The sequence below is a fragment of the Chrysochloris asiatica genome, unplaced genomic scaffold, assembly GCF_000296735.1.
Source record: "Chrysochloris asiatica unplaced genomic scaffold, ChrAsi1.0 scaffold00183, whole genome shotgun sequence".
Lineage (NCBI taxonomy): Eukaryota > Metazoa > Chordata > Mammalia > Afrosoricida > Chrysochloridae > Chrysochloris > Chrysochloris asiatica.
Window position 1 is genome coordinate 386,097 of NW_006408701.1, and position 9,368 is coordinate 395,464.

Sequence of the window (9,368 nt, forward strand, 5' to 3'; positions counted from 1 at the left end):
AGGGAAAATAAGGTCTGAAACTCATTTCAGTTGTATCCTAATTCCTGAAAAGAAGAAAGATCTGGGCATCATCATCCAATTCCAGTGAGTTGGGTGCAGTGAGTGTCCTGTTCAGGGGGGATCCAGAGTTATAAACCGAGGTCTAGTAGTAGGTAGGATGAATTGAAGATGGAGGACTTTTCAAATGTGCTGCCTAGTATATTCCAAGCCAACTAGAAGCATTTTCCAATGTTCCCAACCCTAAGGGGTTTTTCTAGGTGTCAGAGGGGAATGCATGAGAAGCAATTTGTAATTTATACAGCCTTATGCATGAGCTGTAAGGTCGGTGTGTCAAGCTCATGAGCTGCTTCTCAGAAACCCTATACAGGGCCTCTATAAGTCGAAACCGACTCGACAGCACTTAACAACAATAGCAACATGCATGTGGACCACCACTAGTCTGTCAATTTGTTGCACTGTGGTGGCTTGCGTGTTGTTGTGATGTTGGAAGCTATGCCACTAGTATTTTGAATGCTGGCAGGGTCTCCCAGGATGATCAGGCTTCAACTGAGCTTCCAAACTAAGACAGACTCGGAAGAAGGCGAGACAGACTACTTCCAAATGTCTAGCCACTGAAAATCATATGAATAGTAGTGAAACACTATCAGATAGCACCAGAATGCTGACTATTGAAACATGATGAAGAGTACCAGAATATTGTCAGATATAGTGCTGAAAGATGAACTCCTTAGGTTAGAAGGCACTCAAACTACGACAGCCTCCTCAAAGTAGACTTGACCATGATGACGCGAAAGGAGTAACGCTTTCGGGACTTCCATTTGCTGATGGGAAACAACTCAAAATGAGGAAAAACAGTTGCAAACATCCACTAATAATTGGGACATGGAATGTATGAAGCATGAGAAAATTGGAACTTATAAAAAAATGAAATGGAGTGCATAAACAATAATATATTGGTGAATAAGGAAGACCGTAGAAGAATCGATGCATTTAAATTATAGTGTTGGAGAAGATTATTGAAAGTACCATGGACTGCCAGAGAACAAACAAATCTGAATTGGAAGAAGTACACACAGAATGCTCCTGAAAAGCCAGGATGGTAAGACTTCGTGTCTCATACTTCAAACATGTTATCAGGAGGGAGCAGTCCCTGGAGAAGAACATCATGCTTGTTAAAGTGGAGAGTCATCAACAAAGAGGCAGACCCCTCACGGTACAGTGGCAGCAGCAGTGGATTCAGGCTTAACAATAATTGTGAGAATGGCACAGGACTGGGCAGTGTTTCAGTGTGTTGTGGAATTGACTCAACCGCACCTAACAACAGTAACAACAATATCGCATGTGGTAAGGGTAACTGCTAGCATTATGAGCACTTCTTTTACATCTCTCAAGCCTGCCTTCCCATCTCCCAAAAGCACTTACACAGATGAGAAGTCAAGAGGACACATAGGTCCAATTTAAAACAAAGTGAAGTTAGTGGCAGCAGCCTTTGGTTCCTTGTTAAAATGAATGTTTGCAGCTTGAGAATTCCCAGAGCAGTGAAAATAATACAACTGACAGTAGTACCTTCAGTGAAGACACTAATTATTCTAAAGGTGTTTTCTAAAAGCTATTAAAATACAGTTTAATGCCACTGTGAGAACCAAGTGCCTTAATACTCTATCAACTCTTGTGACTTCCTTTGTTCTATGTCATAATATAGCAAGTGGATGAGGCTGACACTGACCATCCCAACCTATGGGCTTCTGACTAAGGACGGTCTGAATTAAACAATCCTGGGTTGTCAAGATTCCATATTCCAAAAGGTCAGTAATTGCACTAAGGCAAAGATAGAAAGATAAGGCTCCAGGGAAACTGAGTGCAGAAAAAAGAACAACCAGAGTGCAATTAAAGAGAAGATTGACACATTGGAAAACAATGTAATTCACATTACCATATAATTGTAAAAATTGTCAAATGGGAACCTAATTTGCTGTGCAAATTTTTACAAAAAACATAATAAATAGTTTTTTTAAAAAAGAAGAAAGATTCTATATCAGTCTGATAATTCTAAGGAAGGAGCTCTGGTAGTGTAGTGGTTACGAATCGGGCTGCTAACCTCAGGGTTAGCAGTTCAAAACTACCAACTGTTGCATGGGAGAAAGATGAGGCTTTCTGCTCCCATAAAGATTTGCAGCCTTGGAAACCCAGTACAGGGTTGCTATGAGTTGGAACTGACTCCACGGCACATAACCACCACCACCACCACCACCACCTGATAATTCTGGGACCTGGGAACTCATGTTCTTCTACTATACTTTTGTGCAAAATAGGATACATAGAACAAGTAAAGGATCTTGTCTTTCCCAAGCATGCTAATTCAAATTCTCAATATCGAAAGAGACTGGCATTCAGTTTATTTGTTCGTGTCTTTGTGTGCTTGTGTGATAATCTCCCCTATCCTTCCCCCTCCACACACCTCATCCCTACTCCCTCAGAAGTCCATTTTCCTCTCTTACCTTGGTATTTAGTATTTGGGATAGGGTTGGCCAGACCTCTAGAGTAACTCTGGAATTTTCAGCCCATGTCTGTCTGAGCAACCCATTGTAGTTATAACCAAGCATCTGAATTGGAATAAGAGAACACAAAGGTATCACCATCAGGAACATTATGGGAACCACTTTGCACAGTATTTTTGGTCTGTGTAAGGTAATAGACAATGGCAGACTCCACATTAACCAGGATGGCTAGAATGGATACCCACATGAAAAAGAATATAAATAACCTGCTGTCTCACACCTTATACAACAACTAAGTCAAAATGGACCACAGACCTACAATTATAACTAACATAGGTGCAAATTTTTATCATCTTGGATTGATGGATGGTTTCTTAGATACAAAACACTCGAACAGCAAAAGAAAAATAGATGAATTGAACATAATAAAAAATGTCTTAAAACATTGTGTTTCAAAGGAAACCAAGAAAGTGAAAATAAAACCCACAGAATAAGAGACCTTTTTTGCAAGTCACATATTTGATAAGCTACTTGTCTCTAGAATATGAGTTAGAGCAAACACGATGGCACCTAACAAAAACAATCTAGAATATATAAAGAATTATAACAACTCAAGAATAAAAAGAGAACCCAATTGAAAATGGGCAAAGGATTTGAATAGACAGTAGTCCAAGAAAGATAGGTTAACAGACAATAGCCACAAGATAATATGCTCAGCACCTTTAGACATCAGGGAAATTAAAATCAAAACCACAATGAGATACTGTGTCATATCCTCTAGGCTGGCTAGCATAAAAAGGACATAGAATAATAAGTGTTGATGAAGATGTAGAGAAACTGGAACTCCTATATACTGCTATTGGGATTTTACTGCATGTAAAGTCATGCAGCCTGTTTGGAGATGGCCTGGTCCGTCCTCAAATGGTTAAACATAAAATTATCATATAAGCCAGCATCTTCCCTCCTATAGAAATGAAAACATAAGTCCAAACATATGTCAAGATTATGTAAAGATTGTTGAAATGGCATATGTTTCGTTACCTATATATTTACCTCAGTAGATTTTTTTGAGAGACTATATGTCCAAACAAAAACTTGCACATAAATATTCAAAATAACATAGCCAAAAAGTGGAGACCACCCAAGTGTACATCAATTGATGAATGGATTTTTTTAAATGTGGTATATCCATACAAAGGAAGATTACATGACAATAAAAAGAAGTACTGATCGATGTTATAATGTGGATGAACCTTGAAAACATTGTATTAAGTAAAAGGAATCAGTGAAAATGGATCACATATTACATTATTTCATTTAGATGAAATATCCAAAGTACAAAAATATATAGTGGTTGGGCTGGGACCATGGAGGGTGTCGAAGAGAAGAAGAAGAAGGTTCCTTCTGTGCCAGACACCCTGAAGAAAAAGCGAAGGAATTTCACAGAACTAAAGATCAAGCACTTGAGAAAGAAGTTTGCCCAAAAGATGCTTCCAAAAACAAGGAGGAAGCTTATCTATGACAAAGCCAAGCACTATCACAAGGAATCTAGGCAGATGGATAGAACTGAGATTCGAATGGCTAGGATGGCAAGAAAAACTAGCAATTTCTATGTACCTGGTGAGCCCAAGCTGGCATTTGTTATCAGGATTAGAGGTATCAATGGTGTGAGCCCAAAGGTTCGAAAGGTGTTGCAGATCTTCATTGACACCTTTGTTAAGCTCAACAAGGCTTCAATTAACATGTTGAGGATTGTGGAGCCATATATTGCATGGGGGTACCCAAACTTGAAGTCAGTGAATAAACTGATCTACAAGCGTGGATATGGCAAAATCAATAAGAAACAAATTGCCCTGACAGATAACACATTGATTGCACGTTCTCTTGGTAAATATGGGATCATCTGCATGGAGGATCTGATTCATGAGATCTACACCATTGGGAAACGTTTCAAAGAAGCAAATAACTTCCTGTGGCCCTTCAAATTATCTTCTCCTCATGGTGGAATGAAGAAAAAGACCACCCATTTTGTAGAAGGTGGAGATGCTGGCAACAGGGAAGACCAGATCAACAGGCTTATTAGAAGGATGAACTAAGGTATCTACCATGATTATTTTTGTAATCTGGTCAGCTAATAAAACAGTGAATATTCTCAAATTGAATATATATATAGTGGCTGCCTAGACTGGATGGAAAGGAGAGGATTTGGGGGTGAAAGCTAATGTGCGTGTGGTAATTATTTTTGAGATAATGAAAATGTTCTAAAATTGATGTGATATTAGAACACAACTTAGTGACTATACCAAAGTATTTTACACTTTAAAAGAATGAATTGTGTGGGATGTGTCTCAGTAAAGATTTTAAAGTGTATTATTTTTATTATGACCTAATTTTTTTTAAAATCCCATTGCCATTGATTGAGTCAGTTCCGACTTCTGGTGACCTCATGTGTTACAGAGTAAAAGAGACTTATAAGTTTTTTTTTTGGGGGGGGGATGGGGGATTGCTATAATTTTAATGAAAACAGGTTGCCAGGTCTTTTTTTCCACAGTACCATAAACCATTTGCAACCCCCAGAAACATATTATGACTCTTTATTGTTGTTGTTAGTTGCCATCAGATTACCAGACCTGTCTTCTGAGAAGACTCTGAGTAGGTTCAAACCACCACCCTTTCAGCTAGTAATTGAGTATTTATGACTTCAGAAACTGTAATTACAATGGAAGTAGAAATAAGGTAAAACAGACAATGGTGACAAATTATGTTCTCCAAAAAAAACCACAACTATCTTCTCAATGATGAGTTTTTTGTTGTACCTTGCCTACACCACTGTATGACACTTAACACCTGGTTAGCTGGGGAACATTTATTTTATTCCACAAATATTTTTTCCTTCTAGACCTATGATTTATTCCTAGAAGCCATAAAACAGTCCTGCCCCAGAAGCCAGTGTTCCTTTTTCCTTGATATTTATTGAGGTGGAATTAGAAAGCTCTCTAGGGAAACACTAGAGTTTTCATCCTATGCTTATGCGAGCCTATCTATGACTGTGGACTTTACTAGAAGAGCTCAATCACCAAGGCACCATCAGGAATTCTACCTTACAGGAAAAAGCTTTGTCACAGTTTTCTTTTCCTGTGTAAGGTACTAATCAATGAGGAACTCAACCTTGTGGTAGACCCCACATGCTTCACGATGGCTGGAATGATCTGAGAGGTATAGGACATCATGTTACTCAAAGATCCTCCCACCTGGGACTGACCAGCGCCACACTCAGGTCTATGACCTTTAGTGTTAGAGGATAGACCTCAACTTGAAAAAGACCTTGGGCTCCAACCATCTCCTCCCACTTACTGGAGAAATTTGGCTGCCTTTTAGTATTGAAGCAACTTCACCAGTCAACACTTGCTTAGATTCTGCCAAAGTCTACCTCTGCTTCAAGTTTTGAAACACAATGTACTTTGCATTCCCATACTTTGATTTGGTCGTCTATACATATGTGCATGGTTTATCTTTCCAAATAAATTGTGAGTATATTCAGGGTTGAGATGTCATCGTATTCAACTTTTCTTCCTTACAGTGCCTGGCATCTGGACACTTTTGTTGTTGCTAAGTGCTATTGAGTCGATTCTAACTCATAGTGACCCTGCACTGAGTTTCCAAGGAGCAGTTGATGGGTTTGAATTGCTGACCATGTGGTTCCCAGTCTACTGCTGATCCTACAGTGCCACACCTGTACACTTTATAGTCATGCAAAAGATATGTGCTGTTTGTCAGAACAGCAGCATTTACTCAGGGCTTCATTGTTGAGAGCCATCAGCCTTATTAAGCAGAGGTGGGGAGGTGGGAAGAAGAGTAGGAGAAGTAAACACAATAAAGAAGGAAGATAAATAAGGTAAAGTATGATAGGGGAGCAACAGTATGGAAGAAAAGAAAGGATAGCTTGAGAGAGAATGAAAATGACAGAAAGGGTGGGTTTCTGTTGTTGTTAAGTACCATTGAGTCAATTCCAACTCATATAGGGTTTGCAAGGAGTGACTAGTGAGTTTGAACAGCCAACCATATGGTTAGCAGTCCAGTGTTTGTCCTACAGTGCCATACCAGAACTCCACAGGGCGGATAGGAAATATAATTTGAGGCACACATGGCCCAATTCTATCTCTATCATTTCTCCCTCACTCTGATGTAGACCATTACTACCTAGAGGCCCCTCTAGCCAACTTTTCTCAATTCAGGAAGAAGCTAACAGACTAGGGTATCTAAAGCAATGGTCTCTATCGAGCACTATATTCTATACCAAAGTCATCTAGCTGCTTTTTACAGACCGGGCAAGTGAAACAAATGCCCTCTCTTCCATTGAGCTCTTTCAGCTCCCAGTAGCCTAGGTAAGAGCAGGAAAAACCGGTGCGACATGGCTGTCTGTACCTGCACTGGTGTATCCAAGATAGAATGAGGCACACACTGCCTGGGAATGAGCCTGCCTTCAGCAAAAGAGGTTTTCCAAAACACTGCATGGAATATTGGTGAGTTCTGGGGCAAGGCATCTTTGTGCATGGTGTCCATGCTCTCTCTAAGGTATATAGGGACTTGGCTAAGGGGAGAAGCTTTTCCTTTTGCTTTGTTTCTTTCTTTCCAGTTCTTCCCTCTTTCCACACACTCTTACTTGTTTCTCTTTTACTTTTCAAGGTTTTGTTGTTTGTTTTTTGCTACAAATATGAGCCTTTCTAATCTCCTGACATTCCTTCCACCCTTGAAAAAAGTTTATCAGAGCTGAATCTCTCATAAATTGCTTGCATATCACTCTCTCCTCTAAAATGTCATTAACTTTTTCCATAAGAGGTATCTCTTTACAGTGACTCCATGGCTGAATGTTTCCAACTCACACCCAAGAAGAAGCATGCGTTGCTGAGTCAGAACAAACTTGAAAACACTTGACAACAACAGCAAAGTCTGCATTTTCACCAATTTTGGTGGTGTCCATAGAGAGAAAAAAAATGAGGCTGACTGCTCCTTTGAAGATTTATAGCTTTGGAAACCCTATGGAACAAATCTACTTTGTCCTATCAGGTTGCTATAAGTTGGAATCAACTTGAAGGTAGTGAGGATGGTGTCCACACGACACCTCTTGCCTTGGCTGCTAGGCAGCGGACCCAAAAAGTGAGAGATCAAGACACGTTTGTCCCTGGATCATCAGGCAGATTCTCTTAGCTTTGGGGACATAGTAAGCTCTCTGACTCTTCTACTTTCTTGTTATACCCATTGTGATTAGTCTCTTAATCATCATTATCGTAATGACTAATTTTATCAAGCACTGACAGCCTGCCAAGCCTTGTTCTGAGGGCTCTACATGAATCATCTCATTTTGCCTTCTTACTATGAATATGCCCATTTTACACATGAGGCTCAGAAAGGGAAAACAACTTGACAAAAGTGACAGTAACTGACAAAACTGTTATTTGAAACTCACTTACTGCATCCAAAGTTTGTATTCTTCTTAATAAGTTGCACTGCCTCTCTTCCCACCCTTGTGTCCTTATCTCTCCCTGTCATCTCAAAAACACACTTGCTGTGTGGGACCTCAATGTGTGTGATGTCTTCCAAGCAGTAAACTCAGCATTTCTTCCTGAAGGAGGATACTTAGCAAAGCACTTTCTTTTCTATATGCTGTCTACAAAACACATCTCTTAGGCCCAAAGATTCAAATAGGTCCATAGTGAAATGTTGGGGAAAAAATATTCCACAAAAATAGTAACCAAGAGTTGTGACCAAGATGGCAGACTAGGTAGAAATGGTGTCCAGACCCTCTACAACAAAAACTCCAGAAACCAAGTAAAATGGAATGGATGACAATCCTGGAACCCAGAACTTCAAAAAAAAAGGATAAAAATGTAGATCAAATACTGATTAGGGAAAAGAATGGTTTAAAATAACAAACAAAAAGGCATATGGAAAATGAGAGACCTTATCCAGAGAAGCAGAGACACCAGAGATGGAGACAGAGATAGGGACATGGAGAGAGGGAACAGCTGAGGAAAGAGGGACTAAGAGCTGGTGGCCAGGAGTCAGACTTGGAGAATGTGCCCTTTGGTAGTGTAAATTATTATATATGCCTGAGTGTTTTCTTTAAAAAAAAAAAAAGAGCTAAAATGAATAGAGAGAAATACTGTTATCTGATGGTACATGGGGGGGATTATAATGATTATAATGAAACAAGGTGTATGATTTGTTGAATGTAAAACTGATGATCTGCTCTGTAAACTTTTACTCAATTCACAATAAAAACTTAAAAAAAAAAAAAAAAAGGCATATGGAATGTTGAACTGTCAACATATCAGGCACAGCACGTCAATTTTGTATTGCTGCAAGCAACATTCCTACCTAGGTAGAAAACAGATCATCATCTCCACTCACACAGGACTACGCCAGCAACCAGAGAGCTGTGTGTTCCCTTCCTCCCTGTCCTATACAACTACCTCATGACCAGAACTGCAGCCATCCCCACCTCACCCAGTCAAACCTCCCTACACTGTTATTTTGATGCCACTCTTTTCTTTTCTTTCTTTTTTTTTGTTTCTTTCTTCCCAGTTCTTCCCACATTCTACTTTTTTTTTTTCATTTACTTTTCTTCTTTTCTTTTTATTCCTCTCCTGCACACACTTTTTTGATGCCACAGAGTGGAAACCCCACCTCTCTACTCCTCCTTAGTAACTAGCGCTTACCTCCACCCCTCGAGTTGCCCATTGCAGCTATGTTAGGCAGCTAGCACTTGTACCAGTACTATGCTGCTTTTCTTTTTTCTCTTCCTCTCCCCCACCCCTTTTTTTAAAAAAATCTTGACAGCAAGTACCCCCACTGCATCCACGGTCAGCA

At 39.6% G+C, this 9,368-nt stretch overlaps 1 pseudogene; it reads left to right on the top strand.

The window, feature by feature from the left end:
* The first annotated feature begins 3,865 nt into the window (after window positions 1-3,865).
* On the top strand, window positions 3,866-4,594 carry LOC102823777 (annotated as a pseudogene).
* Window positions 4,595-9,368: the final 4,774 nt, after the last annotated feature.